The following is a 24,776-nucleotide window of genomic DNA, read 5'->3' as shown; positions in this document are numbered from 1 at the left end:
GGAGGAAGGCAAGGGAAACAGACCGCCTGGCTAACTTAGAGGAGGGTATGAGCACCATGCAAGCCCAATTAACCATGGTAACCCAAGTACTTACATCTCAGATGGCTCGGTGGCAGGCTGTAGATCCTGCACTGCTCAATGCCCTCGCCCCGCTGCAATCTCAACCACACCGGAAAAGCAGCGTGGCTTCCTCTCAGCAGGTGGATAATGATGATGATGATGACCAGGTGGTCGAGCCTCCTCGCTACCCCCCCGTGGATGATCTCACTAAGAGCCATCCTTGTGAGCTGCATGTTAAAGTTTTCAACCTATCCTTCAAGGCAGCGGTCGGCATCCTCTTACCTACAAGGTCTTACCATTGCCGTCCGGTCCAAGACGACTTTGCTGTTGTGATGGTGGATGAAGTGTTGAGAGAGTATGAGGGGTTGGTGCTTGAGCACCCTGCAGGTGAAGATGGGGAAATCAAAGAACTGGGAGAAGCACGTAGAACCACCGTGCAATGGCGGAAGGAGAACATTGTGTTTCCAGGTGAGAAGCCAACAAGCAGGCCACCTCCGCCTCCTCCGCCACCTGTGCAGTCTCCTCCGCGTGATGATTCTCCTCTGCGCGATGATGATTCCCCTATCCATGACCAGTCTCCTCCGCGTGAAAATACTCCGCCGCCTCCTCCTCCTCGTCAGGAGACTCCGCCGCTTCCACCTAAGCAAAAGAGGAAGCGGTCCGCGGCACCTCCTACAGCTCCGAAGAGATCATCAACTCCAATGAGGGCACAGACTCCAGAGTTGTTACCACATGAGCAGACTGAAGAGCAAAAGGCGTTTCTTGCGCCGAAGAAGATGTTTATTCCACCGCAGACAGTGAAGCACTTTGCCGAGACGAGAATGAAGAGACCTGAGCTGAGAGATGATTATGACCGCTCTCTTGGACAGTCCTCTAGAGCGAGCAAAGAAGCAAAAAAAGTCGCCCAGCTTGGACAGCAGGACATTCAGGCCGTACCCCACTTCATCGTGGAGCCCTATCATGATCCAGAGACGGCATCGATGATCGAACGGGCGGCTGATACGTCTCCGACGTATCGATAATTTCTTATGTTCCATGCCACATTATTGATGTTATCTACATGTTTTATGCACACTTTATGTCATATTCGTGCATTTTCTGGAACTAACCTATTAACAAGATGCCGAAGTGCCGCTTCTGTTTTCTGCTGTTTTTGGTTTCAGAAATCCTAGTAAGGAAATATTCTCGGAATTGGACGAAATCAAAGCCCAGGGGCCTATTTTTCCACGAAGCTTCCAGAAGTCCGAAGGAGAGACGAAGAGGGGCCACGAGGGGGCCACACCCTAGGGCGGCGTGGCCCCCCCCTTGGCCGCGCGGCCCTGTGGTGTGGGGCCCCCGTGCCGCCTCTTGACCTGCCCTTCCGCCTACAAATAGCCTCCGTGACGAAACCCCCAGTACCGAGAACCACGATACGGAAAACCTTCCAGAGACGCCGCCAACGCCGATCCCATCTCGGGGGATCCAGGAGATCGCCTCCGGCACCCTGCCGGAGAGGGGAATCATCTCCCGGAGGACTCTACGCCGCCATGGTCGCCTCCGGTGTGATGTGTGAGTAGTCTACCCCTGGACTATGGGTCCATAGCAGTAGCTAGATGGTTGTCTTCTCCCCATTGTGCTATCATTGTCGGATCTTGTGAGCTGCCTAACATGATCAAGATCATCTATCTGTAATTCTATATGTTGCGTTTGTTGGGATCCGATGAATAGAGAATACTTGTTATGTTGATTATCAAAGTTATACTTATGTGTTGTTTATGATCTTGCATGCTTTCCGTTACTAGTAGATGCTCTGGCCAAGTAGATGCTTGTAACTCCAAGAGGGAGTACTTATGCTCGATAGTGGGTTCATGCCTGCATTGACACCGGGACAAGGATGTGAAAGTTCTAAGGTTGTGTTGTGCTGTTGCCACTAGGGATAAAACATTGATGCTATGTCTAAGGATGTAGTTGTTGATTACATTACGCACCATACTTAATGCAATTGTCTGTTGCTTTGCAACTTAATACTGGAGGGGGTTCGGATGATAACCTGAAGGTGGACTTTTTAGGCATAGATGCAGTTGGATGGCGGTCTATGAACTTTGTCGTAATGCCCAATTAAATCTCACTATACTCATCATGATATGTATGTGCATTGTCATGCTCTCTTTATTTGTCAATTGCCCAACTGTAATTTGTTCACCCAACATGCTGTTTGTCTTATGGGAGAGACACCTCTAGTGAACTGTGGACCCCGGTCCAATTCTCTTTACTGAAATACAATCTACTGCAATACTTGTTCTACTGTTTTCTGCAAACAATCATCTTCCACACAATACGGTTAATCCTTTGTTACAGCAAGCCGGTGAGATTGACAACCTCACTGTTTCGTTGGGGCAAAGTACTTTGGTTGTGTTGTGCAGGTTCCACGTTGGCGCCGGAATCCCTGGTGTTGCGCCGCACTACATCCCGCCGCCATCAACCTTCAACGTGCTTCTTGGCTCCTCCTGGTTCGATAAACCTTGGTTTCTTTCTGAGGGAAAACTTGCTGCTGTGCGCATCATACCTTCCTCTTGGGGTTCCCAACGAACGTGTGAAATACACGCCATCAAGCATATTTTCTGGCGCCGTTGCCGGGGAGATCAAGACACGCTGCAAGGGGAGTCTCCACTTCTCAATCTCTTTACTTTGTTTTTGTCTTGCTTAGTTTTATTTACTATTTTGTTTGCTGCACTAAATCAAAATACAAAAAAATTAGTTGCTAGTTTTACTTTACTTGTTATCTTGTTTGCTATATCAAAAACACAAAAAAAATTAGTTTACTCGCATTTACTTTATTTATTTCATCATGTTTCCTTTTAATTTTACCACAAAAGACATACCGGTAGGATGTGGGTCTATAGTTGGGAGAAATAATATAGAAGAATTTTTCAATCATGTTAGTACTATTGAAAATTTTGAAGATAGACACTTGGTAGACCTTGCGCCTACTTATAAAATTGCTGCTGCGCATTTAGTTCGCTTGTTGGAAACTAAATTTGTTAATCTTAATCCTATAATCCAACACATGTTTTTCACACTTGGCGATATGGAAGAAGGGGAAAAGAAAGATTTTGTTTTAGAAACCCTTCTTAGAGAATTTGGTGGTCTAGCAAGAGAAGCTAGAAAGGTCTTTGCTAAATTTAATATGCTTGGTTCTCATACTAATTTTGTTAGTCTCCTTGAAAAGATGGACATGGATAGAATAAGATACACTAATAATATTGATGATGGTGGGGAGATTAAAGCACCAATACCATGTAAACTCTTAGCTATGAATGATGCACTAGAAAATAACTATGCTTGGCTTGTTCCTGAAAATTTGTTTGATGAGAGTAGCACGCCTAAGACTAATGAAAAAGGAGATGCTAAAACTTATGTATCTAATATACTATGCCTGGTTGAGAAAACTCCGCACCCCGCTGAGAATGCAACACCCTTCGATAATACTTGATGAACACTTTCTGCGCCTAGCTGAAAGGCGTTAAAGAAAAGCGCTTATGGGAGACAACCCATGTTTTTACCTACAGTACTTTGTTTTTATTTTGTGTCTTGGAAGTTGTTTACTACTGTAGCAACCTCTCCTTATCTTAGTTTTGTGTTTTGTTGTGCCAAGTTAAGCCGTTGATAGAAAAGTAAGTACTAGATTTGGATTACTGCACAGTTCCAGATTTCTTTGCTGTCACGAATCTGGGTCCACCTCCCTGTAGGTAACTCAGAAAATTAAGCCAATTTACGTGCATGATCCTCAGATATGTACGCAACTTTCATTCAATTTGGGAATTTTCATTTGAGCAAGTCTGGTGCCATTTTAAAATTCGTCAATACGAACTGTTCTGTTTTGACAGATTCTGCCTTTTATTTCGCATTGCCTCTTTTGCTATGTTGGATGAATTTCTTTGATCCACTAATGTTCAGTAGCATTATGCAATGTCCAGAAGTGTTAAGAATGATTGTGTCACCTCTGAATATGTCAATTTATATTGTGCACTAACCCTCTAATGAGTTGTTTCGAGTTTGGTGTGGAGGAAGTTTTCAAGGATCAAGAGAGGAGTATGATGCAACATGATCAAGGAGAGTGAAAGCTCTAAGCTTGGGGATGCCCCGGTGGTTCACCCCTGCATATATCAAGAAGACTCAAGCGTCTAAGCTTGGGGATGCCCAAGGCATCCCCTTCTTCATCGACAACATTATCAGGTTCCTCCCCTGAAACTATATTTTTATTCCATCACATCTTATGTGCTTTGCTTGGAGCGTCGGTTTGTTTTTGTTTTTGTTTTGTTTGAATAAAATGGATCCTAGCATTCACTTTATGGGAGAGAGACACGCTCCGCTGTAGCATATGGACAAGTATGTCCTTGGTTTCTACTCATAGTATTCATGGCGAAGTTTCTCCTTCGTTAAATTGTTATATGGTTGGAATTGGAAAATGATACATGTAGTAATTGCTATAAATGTCTTGGGTAATGTGATACTTGGCAATTGTTGTGCTCATGATTAAGCTCTTGCATCATATGCTTTGCACCCATTAATGAAGAAATACATAGAGCATGCTAAAATTTGGTTTGCATATTTGGTTTCTCTAAGGTCTAGATAATTTCTAGTATTGAGTTTGAACAACAAGGAAGACGGTGTAGAGTCTTATAATGTTTTCAATATGTCTTTTATGTGAGTTTTGCTGCACCGGTTCATCCTTGTGTTTGTTTCAAATAAGCCTTGCTAGCCTAAACCTTGTATCGAGAGGGAATACTTCTCATGCATCCAAAATACTTGAGCCAACCACTATGCCATTTGTGTCCACCATACCTACCTACTACATGGTATTTTCCGCCATTCCAAAGTAAATTGCTTGAGTGCTACCTTTAAAATTCCATCATCACCTTTGCAATATATAGCTCATGGGACAAATAGCTTAAAAACTATTGTGGTATTGAATATGTAATTATGCACTTTATCTCTTATTAAGTTGCTTGTTGTGCGATAACCATGTTTACTGGGGACGCCATCAACTATTCATTGTTGAATTTCATGTGAGTTGCTATGCATGTTCGTCTTGTCTGAAGTAAGGGCGATCTACACTGAGTTGAATGGTTTGAGCATGCATATTGTTAGAGAAGAACATTGGGCCGCTAACTAAAGCCATGATCCATGGTGGAAGTTTCAGTTTTGGACAAACATCCTCAAATCTCTAATGAAAAAAGAATTAATTGTTGTTGAATGCATAAAGCATTAAAAGAGGAGTCCATTATCTGTTGTCTATGTTGTCCCGGTATGGATGTCTAAGTTGAGAATAATCAAAAGCGAGAAATCCAAATGCGAGCTTTCTCCTTAGACCTTTGTACAAAGTGACATAGAGGTACCCCTTTGTGATACTTGGTTAAAGCATATGTATTGCGGTGATAATCCAGGTAGTCCAAGCTAATTAGGACAAGGTGCGGGCACTATTGGTACACTATGCATGAGGCTCGCAACTTATAAGATATAATTTACATGATGCATATGCTTTATTACTACCGTTGACAAAATTGTTTCATGTTTTCAAAATCAAAGCTCTAGCACAAATATAGCAATCGATGCTTTTCCTCTATGAGGACCATTCTTTTACTTTCAATGTTGAGTCAGTTCACCTATTTCTCTCCACCTCAAGAAGCAAACACTTGTGTGAACTGTGTATTGATTCCTACATACTTGCTTATTGCACTTATTATATTACTCTATGTTGACAATATCCATGAGATATACATGTTACAAGTTGAAAGCAACCGCTGAAACTTAATCTTCTTTTGTGTTGCTTCAATGCCTTTACTCTGAATTATTGCTTTATGAGTTAACTCTTATGCAAGACTTATTGATGCTTGTCTTGAAGTGCTATTCATGAAAAGTCTTTGCTTTATGATTCACTTGTTTACTCATGTCATATACATTGTTTTGATCGCTGCATTCACTACATATGCTTTACAAATAGTATGATCGAGATTATGATGGCATGTCACTCCAGAAATTATCTGTGTTATCGTTTTACCTACTCGGGACGAGCAGAACTAAGCTTGGGGATGCTGATACGTCTCCGACGTATCGATAATTTCTTATGTTCCATGCCACATTATTGATGTTATCTACATGTTTTATGCACACTTTATGTCATATTCGTGCATTTTCTGGAACTAACCTATTAACAAGATGCCGAAGTGCCGATTCTTGTTTCTGCTGTTTTTGGTTTCAGAAATCCTAGTAAGGAAATATTCTCGGAATTGGACGAAATCAAAGCCGGGGGCCTATTTTTCCACGAAGCTTCCGAAGTCCGAAGGAGAGACGAAGAGGGGCCACGAGGGGGCCACACCCTAGGCGGCGCGGCCCCCCCTTGGCCGCGCGGCCCTGTGGTGTGGGGCCCCCGTGCCGCCTCTTGACCTGCCCTTCCGCCTACAAATAGCCTCCGTGACGAAACCCCCAGTACCGAGAACCACGATACGGAAAACCTTCCAGAGACGCCGCCAACGCCGATCCCATCTCGGGGGATCCAGGAGATCGCCTCCGGCACCCTGCCGGAGAGGGGAATCATCTCCCGGAGGACTCTACGCCGCCATGATCGCCTCCGGTGTGATGTGTGAGTAGTCTACCCCTGGACTATGGGTCCATAGCAGTAGCTAGATGGTTGTCTTCTCCCCATTGTGCTATCATTGTCGGATCTTGTGAGCTGCCTAACATGATCAAGATCATCTATCTGTAATTCTATATGTTGCGTTTGTTGGGATCCGATGAATAGAGAATACTTGTTATGTTGATTATCAAAGTTATACTTATGTGTTGTTTATGATCTTGCATGCTTTCCGTTACTAGTAGATGCTCTGGCCAAGTAGATGCTTGTAACTCCAAGAGGGAGTACTTATGCTCGATAGTGGGTTCATGCTCGCATTGACACCGGGACGGTGACAGAAAGTTCTAAGGTTGTGTTGTGCTGTTGCCACTAGGGATAAAACATTGATGCTATGTCTAAGGATGTAGTTGTTGATTACATTACGCACCATACTTAATGCAATTGTCTGTTGCTTTGCAACTTAATACTGGAGGGGGTTCGGATGATAACCTGAAGGTGGACTCTTTAGGCATAGATGCAGTTGGATGGCGGTCTATGTACTCTGTCGTAATGCCCAATTAAATCTCACTATACTCATCATGATATGTATGTGCATTGTCATGCTCTCTTTATTTGTCAATTGCCCAACTGTAATTTGTTCACCCAACATGCTGTTTGTCTTATGGGAGAGACACCTCTAGTGAACTGTGGACCCCGGTCCAATTCTCTTTACTGAAATACAATCTACTGCAATACTTGTTCTACTGTTTTCTGCAAACAATCATCTTCCACACAATACGGTTAATCCTTTGTTACAGCAAGCCGGTGAGATTGACAACCTCACTGTTTCATTGGGGCAAAGTACTTTGGTTGTGTTGTGCAGGTTCCACGTTGGCGCCGGAATCCCTGGTGTTGCGCCGCACTACATCCCGCCGCCATCAACCTTCAACGTGCTTCTTGGCTCCTCCTGGTTCGATAAACCTTGGTTTCTTTCTGAGGGAAAACTTGCTGCTGTGCGCATCATACCTTCCTCTTGGGGTTCCCAACGAACGTGTGAAATACACGCCATCGGCGGCTAGAGCTCAGGGAGCATCAGTTGAGTACGAAGATTACTATCCAACGGCTCAAGTGGTAAATAAGTATAGATACGGATCTGATCTCGTCAAGCCTGGCGAGCTCGCGCGTCTAGGGACTCAGATGCGAAGGTTGCATGACTGGTACCTGAAAGCCTGTCGAAGATGTGAAAGCTACATCACGGTGTATCTTAGAGATGAGCATTACTTCCGGGGGGAAGACGAGATAAACCTTGAGTTAGAAGAACTGTTTCAGTTATTCAATCAAGACGCCCTCGACAAAGCTGTCATCAGTTGCTACTGCCTGTAAGTGATTTATTTGTGTAATTAAGTTTGTAGCTCATTCATTTGCACTAACAATTATCCTCATTATATTCTTTGTGTACGCTATACATTTAATTATGCAGAATGAAGAAGCTGGAATACAAAAGAGGCAAGCTCCTACCGCTGGGGTTCATAGACCCAAACACAGTTCATGAAGTTACGGTTCGACAGTACCCCAAGGACACAGAGGACAACATCGTAATGTTTTTAGAGAAGCAAGCAGATAAAGAGGATATATTCTTTCCCTACAACTTCAAATGAGTGTTATATATAACATACATTATGCTTGTGCACCTTCCACTTTATTCTCGTAATCATTGAGCTATGCTTGTGCAGATTCCACTTTATTCTCCTAATCATTGATCTTCGCCTTGGAGTCGTAAAAGTCATGGACTCGAAACGTAAAGAATATGCGGAATGGGCGGACATGGCTGCCATCCTCCAGAGGTAGTTTCAATCAATTTCGTATTGGCATCTTCATCTGCTCTAATTCGAAGATATCATCAACTAATCAATTACTCATTTACTCATTATTTTTTGCCGGGCAGGGCTTGGAAACGGTTCATCAATACTGTTCCGGGTAAATGGAAACCGGAGCTTACATTTGAAGATTACCCTGTAAGTAGTACTATATATATAGCTATGTCCGTGAAACTTTATATATGATATTTACTTTCAATACGATGCTTGATTATTAGTTTGATCGAACTATTTTTTCGTAAAGTGTATGAGGCAGGAACAAGGGAATAACTTATGTGGATACTACGTCTGCACCTTCATTCGTGACATGGCCTGTCCCAAGGGTGGGGATGCCCGTATACTCCAGACTCGTGTACGATAACAAATTTTCACAATTAATCTTAATTAGTACCATCTATTGTATTGAGTTCCATTCATATATTGATCTCCCTTTTTAAATATAGATGATACGCCTGCGGGACACTCTCATAACGGCGGATCAAATAAAAGCAATTCAAGAGGAAATGAGTAAATGAGTAATTGATATTCGTTCAGGAGATGTTGTATTGTAAATATGCATGCATTACGTGTACTGTGTTGACTATGTCGTGTACTGTTGACGATGTCTATATATATTCATGACGATTTTTTGTGGTTTCTTGAATGATATATATGCATTGCTGAAACTCTGCCGCGGCAGAGAAACTGCCGCGGCAGAGAAACGCTGGTACAGCCTAAATCTGTGCCGCGGCAGAGAAATAGCAATTCTCTGCCGCGGCAGAGAAACCTAGGCCCGGTTCGTACCACGAACCGGGACCAAAGGCCTTCCACCGCGAGCTCCCTGGCCGCACCACGTGTCGAGGCCTTTAGGCCCGGTTTATCTTTGAACCGGGACTAAAGGGTACCCCCTTTAGTCCCGCCTAGTTGGTCCCGGTTAGGGAACCGGGTCTAAAGGCCCAAATGGATCGGGCCTATTGCCCCGTTTTCCACTAGTGTATCCTTCAATTCAATTCATTTTATGCTCTACGTGTCGGTTTTGCACACATAAAATTGTGTTGTACAAATCTTCAGAAGAGAAACATGTGTGTGCCACCTGCGCAATTACCATATCTAGAGGACATATAATTTAAATATTACTCATTCCTAACACTATTCATCACCAGCTTGGTTTCAATCTAATACGAAGTGAGGCTTACCACTATTATTCTCATAATTCACTCCAGATTTCATTAGTTCACTGTAACCATATTGAATGCAGCAATTTATTTTCATGACCTACATTCTTACTATGATACGCAGGGCACATAACACAGTCAAGAAACTTCTTAATGCAATTGATGGAAAAGTGATTACATGTTTCCGTCTAGACTCTACTGGATTTCTTAATTTGGTGATGTCAACTATTTACATTATTCTTCCAGGCAAAGTCAAAAAAGCAATATCATCTCCGGAGCTACTACTACGCTCACGGAGAGCAACTATCCAGCAGATGGACAAAACAAATAAAGAACATTACGCGATATTCTTCATATACTACTACTACAACATTATGCGATAATCTGCATGTCTGCCTTAACCATCTGTGCACCGATGCTTGCCTCCCAGACCCGTTAATCCAAAGCAAAAAAAAGGGACAGAGCACTTACCTCCATCTGCATGTCGGCCTTTACCTCCCAGACATCGCCGGACGCCGGCGCACTGAACAGATCCGCCACCGCCTTGAAGGTCGCGGACGATGAAGCCTGCTCCACCAAATCCGCCGCCACCATGACGAATGCGACAGCATCAGCGCCTGCGACGCTAGATGCACCCGCATCGCCCTGCCCTCCCCCTGTAGCAGATTCGTCGGCGTCCAGATCCGCCGTTGCCGCCACCACCGGGCCGACGACGACTGAGCCAATGACGGAGGTATCCACGGCGGTGGTCCTTGCAGTGACCGCCGTCTTGTTTGACTCTCCAGCACCGCCATCCCCTCCAACCGCCTCCGGCGACGCATCCCCTTCCACGACCGCCAGCGACTTCACATCGTCCGTGGCAGCTCCCCTAGCTTCCATCACCGCCAGATCTACTGGATCGCCGACGATCCACTACCTAAACTACCGGCGGAGGGAGAGGGAGAGGGAGGAGGGTTTTTTGGCGGAGAGATGGGGTTCGGAGAAGTGGGGAACGGGGGAAAATGGAAGCGGCCGAGCGGTTCGTGGGCTTTTATATGCGACGACGCCTCCGCTCCCTCGCCACGTATGTCTACACGTCACCGACGCCTCCTCTCCCTTGCCATGTTACTCGCCACGTCATCCCTGTATACGTACAAAATATAGTATAACTGTGTCCCGCGGGGCCCGCTATACACAACGCCGAAGCGGTATCAGGTAATATTGACCGTCCATGTGTTTTTCACCATAACTTCGTTCGCCACTTGGGTGGGGGGGGGGGGGGGACACCGGAGCACAAGCGATGTTTATCATTGTGAAATACTACATTTTTAAAGATGATGGCATATTTTTTATTTAGTCGAGCCTTCGAGCCGGTTTGCGAGCTTCGTCGTGCGGACTTGTCGAGCCTCGAGCTTTGGTCAGAAGATTTAGTCTTGGTTTGGCTGACCTTCGAGTCGAGTCGAGCCCGAGTCAAGCCTTATCTAGCCTCGAGCCTTGAGCTTTGTGCCCACCCCTAGCTGCGGGTGAGAAGGCTCACACAAAACGAAGAAGCCGGTAGGGACAAATGGTCTTCTTATGCCTGGACCCACAGGAAACAACCACTACACACAATATCTCGCCCACGTAGAGCATGACATGTAGGACCTAGGCAGAAGATGACCCATATGCAGAATCAACACCAATGCAACAACCGCGTCTGCGTAATTTACGGAAGAAAGGACGATGGCAGGAACCCATTTGCGTTGGCAGCGTGTGTGGGCCTTACGGAAAAAGCACAACGGCCAAAAAAGAACACACGCTCGGGCCATGGACAGGATCGGACCCACCGTCAGTGTACACCAGGTAGAAGTTGTGTCGTGTTCTTGGTGCACCCATCTGTCTGACCCAATCCAGACCGCAGAGCATGTGAACTTTGAAAAACATAACAATTCGCACATCAGTTTGGCAAATGACATGGCGGGCCACAAGTATTAAGGTCCCATTGGCAGTGTGTAAATAGTACGACACCACTGCGACACCGGTGGTGTTAATCCGCTCCAACCAACCGCAAAGCACCATGCTACGAGCTGAAGAGCCAAACTTTGGGCAACCAAAAACACGAGAAGCGGCTATCATGCAGCGCTCTTGCATAGGGCAACCATGCCGTCTTTGGGGGACGTCGCTCTCCAGTCGCGTCCCCCAAACGCCGCCCCAATCAAGGATTAAAATTATTCATTCAAAAGAGATCGTTCCCGCCGAATCGTCGCGATCAGAGTAGCGGCGATCAAAGTACTAGGCACGCGATCATATTACAGACCATATAGTGCATGCTAAATTAGAAGAAGGGGTTGGTCGACGACGGCGTATCCTGAGTCGACGCAGGCCCGTCGATCACGATGACCTCGTCGCGATCTGCCTGGTGTTGTGCATGCTCTGTCTCCTCTGCTGTCGTCGCGTAGGCCGGCGATGGTGTAGCAGTCGAAGACGCGGCAGCCGGCTCTTGCGTCGCAGTTGCTGCCGCTGCCGCTTCCTGTTCCGCTGCGTCGGCCGCAGCGTCGGCCGCCGCCATTTTGGCTTCGATGTCGTCGAGGATCTGGCCTTTGAAGAAGTTGTGCGCCGCCCGCGTCCGGGGAGACATTCCCTCTGTCGACACTTTCAGCAGGGACATGTCGTCCCTGCGTTTCTTGAGCTCCAACTTTTCCTCTTGCCTCTTGAGCAGCTCCGCCCACCTTTCGTCGTTCTTTTTGGCGCGGGAGAGAAAGGTCGAGGAGACGTCGGCGAGACATTTCATGATCGACGCCTGCGTCTTCTCACACGACGCGGCATCGGCCAAGACGGCCTTGGCAGCCTTGTTGCCAGTAGGACGCCCTGCTGACGTTGCCGACGCCGCGTCCAGAGCAATGGTGTCCTTCCCCTTGGACAGCGACAGGCACGTCAACCGCCATTTCTCATTCCCTTTGAGCTTGGTATAGCAATGCATCAGCACGAACGACTTATGCCCATCCGAGTTCATCGCGTAAACCTCCATGGCCCTATCAAACTAGCCAAAGGAAGCGGAATCATTTCATCGAACACAATGCAGGCGCTACAGATTATGGAAGAAAGAGTCGTACCATTTGGGAGAGGTCGGCGCCGCTCTCGGCTCTGGTCAGTAATTCCTGATGGTATCCATGGAAGGAGTTCACCGACGCCTGGATGATGGCCCATCGTGTCGATATTGCCTTTTGGCTCCTCTTCATTGTCACTTTGTTGTAGTCGCTCTTCATGAGCTTGCGCTCATCGAACTCGGCCTTGATTCTCGCCCAATACTTCCCGTGTTTTTGGTTGGCGCCGATGATGGAGTCATGGCTCACCATCGCCCACGACTCGCACAGACAAAGATCCTCCAAAGCCGTCTACTTGGGGCCTCGTGTGCCCGACGCCTTCTTCTTCTTCTTTTTCTTCTTCACGCCGTCCGCGTCGACCTCCACGAGATCATCGTCACCGGCACCCTCCTCGTCTTCTTCCTCGCCGCCCTCTTCATCCTCGTCGTCGTCCTCGTCCTCCACCCCCTCCTCTTCATCGTCCTCCTCGTCCTCACCCCCGTCCTCTTCCTTAGCACCTGCTGCGCGTAGTTGACGTATGTATTTCCGTTCAACACGCGTCCGTTGGGAACCCCAAGAGGAAGGTGTGATGCGTACAGCAGTAAGTTTCCCTCAGTAAGAAACCAAGGTTTATCGAACCAGTAGGAGCCAAGAAGCACGTTGAAGGTTGATGGCGGCGAGATGTAGTGCGGCGCAACACCAGGGATTCCGGCGTCAACGTGGAACCTGCACAACACAACCAAAGTACTTTGCCCCAACGAAACAGTGAGGTTGTCAATCTCACCGGCTTGCTGTAACAAAGGATTAGATGTATAGTGTGGATGATGATTGTTTGCAGAAAACAGTAGAACAAGTATTGCAGTAGATTGTATTCGATGTAAAGAATGGACCGGGGTCCACAGTTCACTAGAGGTGTCTCTCCCATAAGATAAATAGCATGTTGGGTGAACAAATTACAGTTGGGCAATTGACAAATAGAGAGGGCATGACAATGCACATACATGATATGATGAATATTGTGAGATTTAATTGGGCATTACGACAAAGTACATAGACCGCTATCCAGCATGCATCTATGCCTAAAAAGTCCACCTTCAGGTTATCATCCGAACCCCTTCCAGTATTAAGTTGAAAAAAACAGACAATTGCATTAAGTATGGTGCGTAATGTAATCAATAACTACATCCTCGGACATAGCATCAATGTTTTATCCCTAGTGGCAACAGCACATCCACAACCTTAGAACTTTCTGTCACTGTCCCAGATTTAATGGAGGCATGAACCCACTATCGAGCATAAATACTCCCTCTTGGAGTTAAGAGTAAAAACTTGGCCAGAGCCTCTACTAATAACGAAGAGCATGCAAGATCATAAACAACACATAGGTAATAGATTGATAATCAACATAACATAGTATTCTCTATCCATCGGATCCCAACAAACACAACATATAGCATTACAGATAGATGATCTTGATCATGTTAGGCAGCTCACAAGACCCGACAATGAAGCACAATTAGGAGAAGACGACCATCTAGCTACTGCTATGGACCCATAGTCCAGGGGTGAACTACTCACTCATCACTCCGGAGGCGACCATGGCGGTGTAGAGTCCTCCGGGACATGATTCCCCTCTCCGGCAGGGTGCCCGAGGCGATCTCCTGAATACCCCGAGATGGGATTGGCGGCGGCGGCGTCTCTGGAAGGTTTTCCGTATCGTGGCTCTCGGTACTGGGGGTTTCGCGACGAAGGCTATAAGTAGGCGGAGGAGATAGGTCAGGGGGCGTCACGGGGGCCCCACACGCTAGGGCCGTGCGGGCCCCCCTTGGGCCGCGCCGCCCTAGTGTGGCGGCGCCCCGTGGCCCCACTTCGTCTTCCCTTCGGTCTTCTGGAAGCTTCGTGTGAAAATAGGCCCCTGGGCGTTGATTTCGTCCAATTCCGAGAATATTTCCTTACTAGGATTCCTGAAATCAAAAACAGCAGAAAACAGCAACTGGCTCTTCGGCATCTCGTTAATAGGTTAGTGCCGGAAAATGCATAAATATGACATAAAGTATGCATAAAACATGTAGATATCATCAATAATGTGGCATGGAACATAAGAAATTATCGATACGTCGGAGACGTATCAGCATCCCCAAGCTTAGTTCCTGCTTGTCCTGAGCAGGTAAACGATAACAAAGATAATTTCTGGAGTGACATGCCATCATAACCTTGATCATACTATTGTAAGCATATGTAATTAATGCAGCGATCAAACAATGTAAATGACATGAGTAAACAATTGAATCATAAAGCAAAGACTTTTCATGAATAGTACTTCAAGACAAGCATCAATAAGTCTTGCATAAGAGTTAACTCATAAAGCAATAATTCAAAGTATAGGCATTGAAGCAACATAAAGGAAGATTAAGTTTCAGCGGTTGCTTTCAACTTATAACATGTATATCTCACGGATAATTGTCAATGTAAAGTAGTATAACAAGTGCAATATGCAAGTATGTAGGAATCAATGCACAGTTCACACAAGTGTTTGCTTCTTGAGGTGGAGAGAAATAGGTGAACTGACTCAACATAAAAGTAAAAGAAAGGTCCTTCAAAGAGGAAAGCATCGATTGCTATATTTGTGCTTGAGCTTTTATTTTGAAAACATGAAACAATTTTGTCAACGGTAGTAATAAAGCATATGTGTTATGTAAATTATATCTTACAAGTTGCAAGCCTCATGCATAGTATACTAATAGTGCCCGCACCTTGTCCTAATTAGCTCGGATTACCTGGATTATCACCGCAATACATATGTTTTAACCAAGTGTCACAAAGGGGTACCTCTATGCCGCCTGTACAAAGGTCTAAGGAGAAAGCTCGCATTGGATTTCTCGCTTTTGATTATTCTCAACTTAGACATCCATACCGGGACAACATAGACAACAGATAATGGACTCCTCTTTAATGCTTAAGCATTCAACAACAGTTAATTTTTTCTCATTAGAGGTTTGAGGATTGTTGTCCAAAACTGAAACTTCCACCATGAATCATGGCTTTAGTTAGCGGCCCAATGTTCTTTCCTAACAGTATGCATGCTCAAACCTTTCAACTCATGGTAAATCGCCCTTACTTCAGACAAGACGAACATGCATAGCAACTCACATGATATTCAACAAAGAGTAGTTGATGGCGTCCCCAGGAACATGGTTATCGCACAGCAAGCAACTTAATAAGAGATAAAGTGCATAAGTACATATTCAATACCACAATAGTTTTTAGGCTATTTGTCCCATGAGCTATATATTGCAAAGGCGAATGATGGAAATTTAAAGGTAGCACTCAAGCAATTTACTTTGGAATGGCGGAGAAATACCATGTAGTAGGTAGGTATGGTGGACACAAATGGCATAGTGGTTGGCTCAAGGATTTTGGATGCATGAGAAGTATTCCCTCTCGATACAAGGTTTAGGCTAGCAAGGCTATTTGAAACAAACACAAGGATGAACCGGTGCAGCAAAACTCACATAAAAGACATATTGTAAACATTATAAGACTCTACACCATCTTCCTTGTTGTTCAAACTCTTTACTAGAAATTATCTAGACCTTAGAGAGACCAATTATGCAAACCAAATTTTAGCAAGCTCTATGTATTTCTTCATTAATAGGTGCAAAGTATATGATGCAAGAGCTTAAACATGAGCACAACAATTGCCAAGTATCACATTATCCAAGACATTATTGCAATTACTACATGTAGCATTTTCCATTTCCAACCATATAACAATTTAACGAAGAAGATTCAACATTCGCCATGAATATTATGAGTAAAGCCTAAGGACATATTTGTCCATATGCAACAGCGGAGCGTGTCTCTCTCCCACACAATGAATGCTAGGATCCATTTTATTCAAACAAAACAAAAACAAAAACAAACCGACGCTCCTAGCAAAGTGCATAAGATGTGATGGAATAAAAATATAGTTTCACTAGAGGAACCTGATAATGTTGTCGATGAAGAAGGGGATGCCTTCGGAATACCCAAGCTTAGACGCTTGAGTCTTCTTGAAATATGCAGGGGTGAACCACCGGGGCATCCCCAAGCTTAGAGCTTTTACTCTCCTTGATCATATTGTATCAACTCCCTCTCTTGATCCTTGAAAACTTCCTCCACACCAAACTCAAAACAACTCATTAGAGGGTTAGTGCACAATTAAAATTTACATGTTCAGAGGTGACACAATCAATATTAACACTTCTAGACATTGCACAAAGCTACTGAAAGTTAATGGAATCGAAAAATCCATCAAGCATAGCAAAACAGGCAATGCGAAATAAAAGGCAGAATCTATCAAAACAGAACAGTCCGTAAAGACGAATTTCTAAGAGGCACCAGACTTGCTCAAATGAAAATGCTCAAATTGAATGAAAGTTGCGTACATATCTGAGGATCACTCAGGTAAATTAGCATAATTTTCTGAGTTACCTACAGAGGATTAGACCCAGATTCGTGACAGCAAGAAATCTGTTTCTGCGCAGTAATCCAAATCTAGTATGAACCTTACTATCAACGACTTTACTTGGCACAACAATGCATAAAACTAAGATAAGGAGAGGTTGCTACAGTAGTAACAACTTCCAAGACTCAAATATAAAATAAAGGTGCAGTAGTAAAAACATGGGTTGTCTCCCATAAACGCTTTTCTTTAACGCCTTTCAGCTAGGCGCAGAAAGTATATATCAAGTATTATCAAGAGATGGTGTATCAACATTACCTTGGGCTTTGCCCTTACCTTTCTTGTTCTTTTTCTTACCCTTTGATTTAGGTAAAACATGTCTTCCCCCCGGTGTAGAGGTGAATTTCAGGGTGCCTTCTCCCATATCTATGACTGCTCCCAATAGTTTCAGCAGGGATCTTACGAGTGTGATTTGTCATGTTCCTACACATTCAATAATAAGATAATCAATGGATATTGTTCTTCCAAGAATGGTTGTATGCACACCTGCGGCTATTCCCTTAGGGATTATAACAGAGTTATCAATAAGAGTTATTCCTTCTCCCCCTTCAACGAATCCCCAAAGTTTCAAAGATTCATGAATACTCTTATGCATAAGGCAAAATTCAGACATAATATCACAATTGGCATGAAGAGTTTGATCACCGATAACGATTTTAATGGTAGGATCCCATAATGAAGGTTCAGAGTTCACTAAAACTTGTTCAAGACGGTTATGAACATAGCGATAGTTGTCATTCAAGCGAGATGCTCTTGTCTCAAGAGTGTTTAATCTATTATAAATTCTAATAAGGGCTGAATCAAAGTTATTAGCTGAATCATGTGATGCAACTAACTTCTTTATGGCATTAAAAGCTTGATCCCCATTGTAATGAAGGAAATCTCCTCCCACTAAAGCATCCAAGGCATATCTATAGCGAATCATAAGACCAAAATAAAAGTTACTAAGGAGCAAACTTAGAGTCATTTGAGGTTCAGCTTTACGATAAGAAGTAAAAATTCTGGACCAAGCATCTTTAAAACTCTCCTCATCACCTTGTTTAAAAGTGAAGACTAATTCTTCAGGTGAAGAAGTAACAAGTGCAGAACTAGACATGGTAACAAAAGTAAAATGGAAGTAACTAATTTTTTGTGTTTTTAATATAGAGTGCAAACAAGACAGTAAATAAAGTAAAGCTAGCAACTAATTTTTTTGTGTTTTGGTATAATGCAGCAAACAAAGTACTAAATAAAATAAAGCAAGACAAAAACAAAGTAAAGAGATTGGATTGTGGAGACTCCCCTTGCAGCGTGTCTTGATCTCCCCGGCAACGGCGCCAGAAATTTACTTGCTGCGCGTAGTTGACGTATGTCTTTCCGTTCAACACGCGTCCGTTGGGAACCCCAAGAGGAAGGTGTGATGCGTACAGCAGTAAGTTTCCCTCAGTAAGAAACCAAGGTTTATCGAACCAGTAGGAGCCAAGAAGCACGTTGAAGGTTGATGGCGGCGAGATGTAGTGCGGCGCAACACCAGGGATTCCGGCGCCAACGTGGAACCTGCACAACACAACCAAAGTACTTTGCCCCAACGAAACAGTGAGGTTGTCAATCTCACCGGCTTGCTGTAACAAAGGATTAGATGTATAGTGTGGATGATGATTGTTTGCAGAAAACAGTAGAACAAGTATTGCAGTAGATTGTATTCGATGTAAAGAATGGACCGGGGTCCAAAGTTCACTAGAGGTGTCTCTCTCATAAGATAAATAGCATGTTGGGTGAACAAATTACAGTTGGGCAATTGACAAATAGAGAGGGCATGACAATGCACATACATGATATGACGAATATTGTGAGATTTAATTGGGCATTACGACAAAGTACATAGACCGCTATCTAGCATGCATCTATGCCTAAAAACTCCACCTTCAGGTTATCATCCGAACCCCTTCCAGTATTAAGTTGAAAACAACAGACAATTGCATTAAGTATGGTGCGTAATGTAATCAATAACTACATCCTCGGACATAGCATCAATGTTTTATCCCTAGTGGCAACAGCACATCCACAACCTTAGAACTTTCTCACATGTCCCGCATTTAATGGAGGCATGAACCCACTATCGAGCATAAATACTCCCTCTTGGAGTTAAGAGTAAAAACTTGGCCAGAGCCTCTACTAATAACGGAGAGCATGCAAGATCATAAACAACACATAGGTAATAGATTGATAATCAACATAACATAGTATTCTCTATCCATCGGATCCCAACAAACACAACATATAGCATTACAGATAGATGATCTTGATCATGTTAGGCAGCTCACAAGACCCGACAATGAAGCACATAAGGAGAAGACGACCATCTAGCTACTGCTATGGACCCATAGTCCAGGGGTGAACTACTCACTCATCACTCCGGAGGCGACCATGGCGGTGAAGAGTCCTCCGGGAGATGATTCCCCTCTCCGGCAGGGTGTCGGAGGCGATCTCCTGAATCCCCCGAGATGGGATTGGCAGCGGCGGCGTCTCTGGAAGGTTTTCCGTATCGTGGCTCTCGGTACTGGGGGTTTCGCGACGAAGACTATATGTAGGCGGAAGGGCAGGTCAGGAGGCGTCACGGGGGCCCACACGCTAGGGCCGCGCGGGCCCCCCTTGGGCCGCGCCGCCCCGCCCCGTGGCCCCACTTCGTCTTCCCTTCGGTCTTCTGGAAGCTTCGTGTGAAAATAGGCCCCTGGGCGTTGATTTCGTCCAATTCCGAGAATATTTGTTTACTAGGATTCCTGAAACCAAAAACAGCAGAAAACAACAACTGACTCTTCGGCATCTCGTTAATAGGTTAGTGCCGGAAAATGCATAAATATGACATAAAGTATTCATAAAACATGTAGATATCATCAATAATGTGGCATGGAACATAAGAAATTATCGATACGTCGGAGACGTATCAGCACCCTCAGCACCGGCGCCGTCGAATTCGAGCGGCCCCCTGCGGCCAGTGAAAGGGTCGCCGTCCGCACTGGGTCCTGGCTCGCGCTGCTCGTACGCCGGGGAATAGAGGTTGTTGGGGTTGAAGCCGCCATGCGCCAGCGCATCCTGGTAGTGCGGCGACAAGTTAGGCGTCACGCACCCGGGAGTGCCGGAGGGGCCGTCGTTGTAGAAGGCGGATGACGACGGAGAGAAGACTCTCGGAACGTACACCGGCACGTTCGTACTATATGGGCTCGCGTTGGTGGCGGCGAGACACCCGGCCATTAAGTACTGGTGCTGGCGCGCCGCGAGAGCCTTCTTCTCCTGCTCCGCCGCCCTCCATCCTTTCCGCTCCGCCGTCGACATCTTCCGGCGCAGACAGTCTTGATGCCACTGATCATCGGTCCATCCTCCCGGCTTCTTCTTCGGGGCCGGCGCCTTCCGCGGCTTCGCGAACGGCGCTTTCGCCCCTTTCGTCGCATTGCCCGGCGGCTTCTTGGCCATCTTCTTGGGAGCTACCGGCGACGTCATGGAATGGGGAGAAGGTAGCGGCGGCGGGTGGACGGCGGGAGAGAGAAACAAATCGGCGGGGAAAGGAGAAATGAATCGACGGCGGGATATGTGTTGGGAGGCCAGAAATGCGCGGCGGGATAGGCGCGATATGGCAGGAGGGGCGGGATTTGGAGGGAGTGGGAGACGATTTTTCACTGAGCCGCTGACGCGCTGGGCTCGCGTCGGTTCGCCTCGCTTTTCGGTGTGTCCGACGTCCCCGGTGCGTCCCCTGTGGGACGGGGACGGGCTCGGGGCGCCGGACACCGTATCGAGCCGCGCCGGACAAAAAAGGGCTTTGGGGGACGCGGCTGAAAAGGTTTTTTGGTCCGGCGCGCCCCAAATCCCTCTGGGGACGCTTTGGGGACGCGGCTGGAGATGCTCTAACAGACGCATAGTATGGATGGAAACTTGTCCACCCTAATCACTAGTCCTTTTATAATGCCATAACTCGTCATCATACTTGAAATATTATTGTCCCTTGTCCGTTCCATTTTAAGCTTCAAAATATTATTGTCCCCTGTTCGCTTCATTTTAAACTTCATCTTTTCAAGCAAGGTAATCTCGGAAGACATGATTAGTAACAAAAGCTTTTTTTAAATAAAAATAATAAGGCAATAGCAACAAACGTACGCCGCCGAGACTCGCCCACTTCAACGTGGTAGAAGCACACCACTCCAGTTCCTATCTCCACCTCCCGACAACTGCTCCAAAAAACAATGCCCTCATGAAGGAGATCATTTTCATCCCAAAGATTACTACCCAAATTAATACAACAAGGAGTGGCCTTAAAAGCCAAACAGATCCTTATAGAAAGCGGCGGCTATCTTAATTAAGCATGCTAGGAGTGCCTGAAACAAGGCTATTAGAGCCATTTAAAACATCAATTTCCTTTTTTTTCTACGAGATTGGTTAGCAACGGCATGGAAGTAAGAAGTATTGTGGTCACCCTCAACAACATATCTATCCTTGAATGCTTCCACACCTTTGTTTCCTCCTGAAACCAAATGGCATTCAATTGTTTTTTAATTTCGGAAAGGCAACAAATATTTGATTTAGATGTGTTAGGTATTGTGGAAAATCTTTGCTATATATTAGAACGTTATTCATGAACACGAACAAAATTTCTACACTGGAAAGTTGATGGGGCAATTGTTAACCCAAAATGCATCAATCTAAATTGAAATTGTCCACTATGTGTTTTGAAAGGAGTTCAGAATTCATCACGGGCGGCAGATGCCCCTATCCGGTTGAGCAGAAAAGTATAACCTGTGTAGAGAAAGAAAATGAGGATTGCCGATTGAGGTACATCAACAGAAGCAGGTGGGGGATTTAAGCGTGGATTACTAGGGAGATTTGCAAAAAATAACCCAAAAGTGAAAGAAAAGCACAGACTGATCCTCCGGCGAAACTATTTCACCCATCTAACCCTTTTGTGTGGTGACCCTCTCATGGGTGCCACACGTGCCCATGTGGCACCCCTGGTGCCGGCGCCACACACCCATCCGACGTGGCCCATCGACGCTGAGCTGGTGATCCCGATCCGACGTGGCAGCATGTGTGGCGCCGCTCTCGCCGGCGCCACACTTTGAAAGTGTGGCGCCCGTGGCAAGGGCGCCACACATGCACTTAAGTTTGGCCGCGCGCGCCCAGCCCAGCCCGACCATCTTCTTTCTCCTCTCTTCTTCCCGTGAAGAACAGTGTCGTCGTGGCGAACGAGCAGATGCCATAGGATGGCTTAGATTGGGGCCGAATGGACGCTAGAGGATTCGGGGGAGGGTTTGCGACTAGATGGGATGAACTTCCGGATGCTTTCCTCAAGAACACAACCAAAGGCCGGTATGCAAGAAGAGAGACAAGAGGAAGAACTCTTTACTAGATCGCTAGCTTCATTGATCTCAACATGGTTACAAGTGCTTGAATACAAGTTCTATCGTCTAATCTCCTCTGGGAACGCACACCTGTATGAGGCAGTACCCCCTCTCCTTATATAGGGGAGAGGGTGGCTTACAGAACAAGAAACCCTAATGGCATCTTTGACTGGACAAACTACTTTACAAAGCTACTTTAATCACAGATGACGCCGGAGTCTTCTTTAATCAGGGACGCTGACGTCCTTCGGCTTCTTTCAGCGTCATCTCTCTCTTTGGCGCCAGGGCTCTGATTAAAGCCGCTTTGCTTAGCTCATCCTTGTCTTCTTGCTATGAAGAGAATCTTTGACCAGTCCTGCCGACAGGCCCTTCTCTCCGGTATCTTCTTTACCAGGTCCCGGCATACCCCCTTGGGGATACCGGCTTACCTTCGCTTAGCCCAAACTCTTATCTTTGCTTTCCGGTAAGAATATTAAACCGGTATCTTGATGGCTCAAACCATCCGGTTTGGCATGCCTTTGGCATACCGGGGGTTATCCCCCCAACATTAGTCCCCGAAGCTGGTATAGTCTGGCGGATTCTATCCTACAGACCATGCCAGGTTTTCATCTTTTTTAGGATACCGGTTTAATCTCTCCGGCTTTAAGCTTGGATCCGGCATCTTTGCCCTTATTTGTCTTTTTTCTTTTTGCAAGGCATCTCCCGGCATCTCTTTTCTCCGGTATCATTCGCATTTATTCTTTCCTCGGCGAAGTCGAGAATATTTCGGGCCCCACGCCTGTCAGTGACATGCGCACTGTTAACTGACGCGCCAGTGTCAGTTGTCACTTCGCTTCGACTCCCGCGCGCTCATTAAATGCACCACTGCGCATCCCACTAGCCACTTTGGATCCTGTGTGTGCCCCCGTGTGGCTTCCCATTTTCTCGCGTGTACTTCCTCGCCACGTGGCGGCCCGTGGTGCGAACCGTCGCGGGCCGCGAGGCGAACCGCCGCGGCCCGGCGGTTTTCGGCCCACCTCCTCTTTTCTTTATAAGGACAACTGCCCTTTCTTCTTCCTCTTCTCGCATTCCCCAACCTTCGCGCACAGTGCTCCTCGCCTCTGCGCCTTCGCCGCTCTTCGTCCGCCGTCGTTTGCTCGAGCTCCGTCGCCCGGCGAACTCACGCCGCGTTCCCGCCGGACCTCGTCGTGCGGAAATCTTCTGCAGCACCTTCGTCGCGCCCGCTGCATTCTTGCTACTTCGTGTCCTTCTTCGCCTCGCCGTCGATGGTGCTCGTCGGCGACTGTAGGTCCGCTCCTTCACCGGCGAACGTCTTCCCCTGCGACTGCGCCGCTCGAGGTTAGTGCCAATCTCACTTTGCTTGCCATCTGCTTGCTTTCTAGATCTTGGGTCGATGGTGTTCTTATTTCCTCTTTTTCTTTGATTTTCTTCTTACTCGTAGATCTTCGCGCGGGGTTCAAGTGTGGGATTTCTGTTTTTTCGCCTCCCAAACCAATGTCTAGCGAGGAATCTTCCTCTGCTTCTTCTTCTTCCCTCTCCGTTAACCGTCGTAGACAATCTCCCGGCGAATCTACGGCTTCAGATCCGATGGATACCGATTCCGGCAACCAGCAGGGATCCGGTAGCCGTCAAGAGTCCGGTGGCCATCTAGAATCCAGTAGCTCTAGCCAAGCATCCGGTAGCCACCTAGAAACCAGTAGCTCTGGCCAAGCATCTAGTAGCTCTAGCCAATCATCCGGCGCGGAGCCTTCCCCCATTACTCGTGGAGCCTGGATGGGCTCCAATGTTACTGAATATGAGATCGACTGGCTATACCGGTCCCGCAGGATTCCGGAAGGAGTAACCTGCCGGCTTCCCGGTGACGAAATTGTACCGGAGCCGCAGCCCGGTGAACATGTTGTTTTTCTTGCTCATTTTGAGCGTGGCTTCGGCCTTCCTGCCTCTCCTTTTTTCCGGGAGTTCTTAGACTTCTATAAACTCCAACCTCACCACCTTCCTGGCAATGCCATCTTTTACCTTTCCTGCTACGCCACCTTCATGGAGGCCTACATCGGCATTCGTCCCACTCGTGAGACGTTTGCCCGCTTCTTTGCTCTGCGGATTAATTCCGTTCAGGGCAAGGAAATTCCTAAACCCAAGCCGCCAGTGGAGTGCGGGTCTTGCATCGTTGGCTCCCGCCAGG

Source organism: Lolium perenne, chromosome 4 (assembly GCF_019359855.2).
Source record: "Lolium perenne isolate Kyuss_39 chromosome 4, Kyuss_2.0, whole genome shotgun sequence".
NCBI classification, from domain to species: Eukaryota; Viridiplantae; Streptophyta; class Magnoliopsida; order Poales; family Poaceae; genus Lolium; species Lolium perenne.
Note: the sequence above shows the minus strand (reverse complement) of the source record.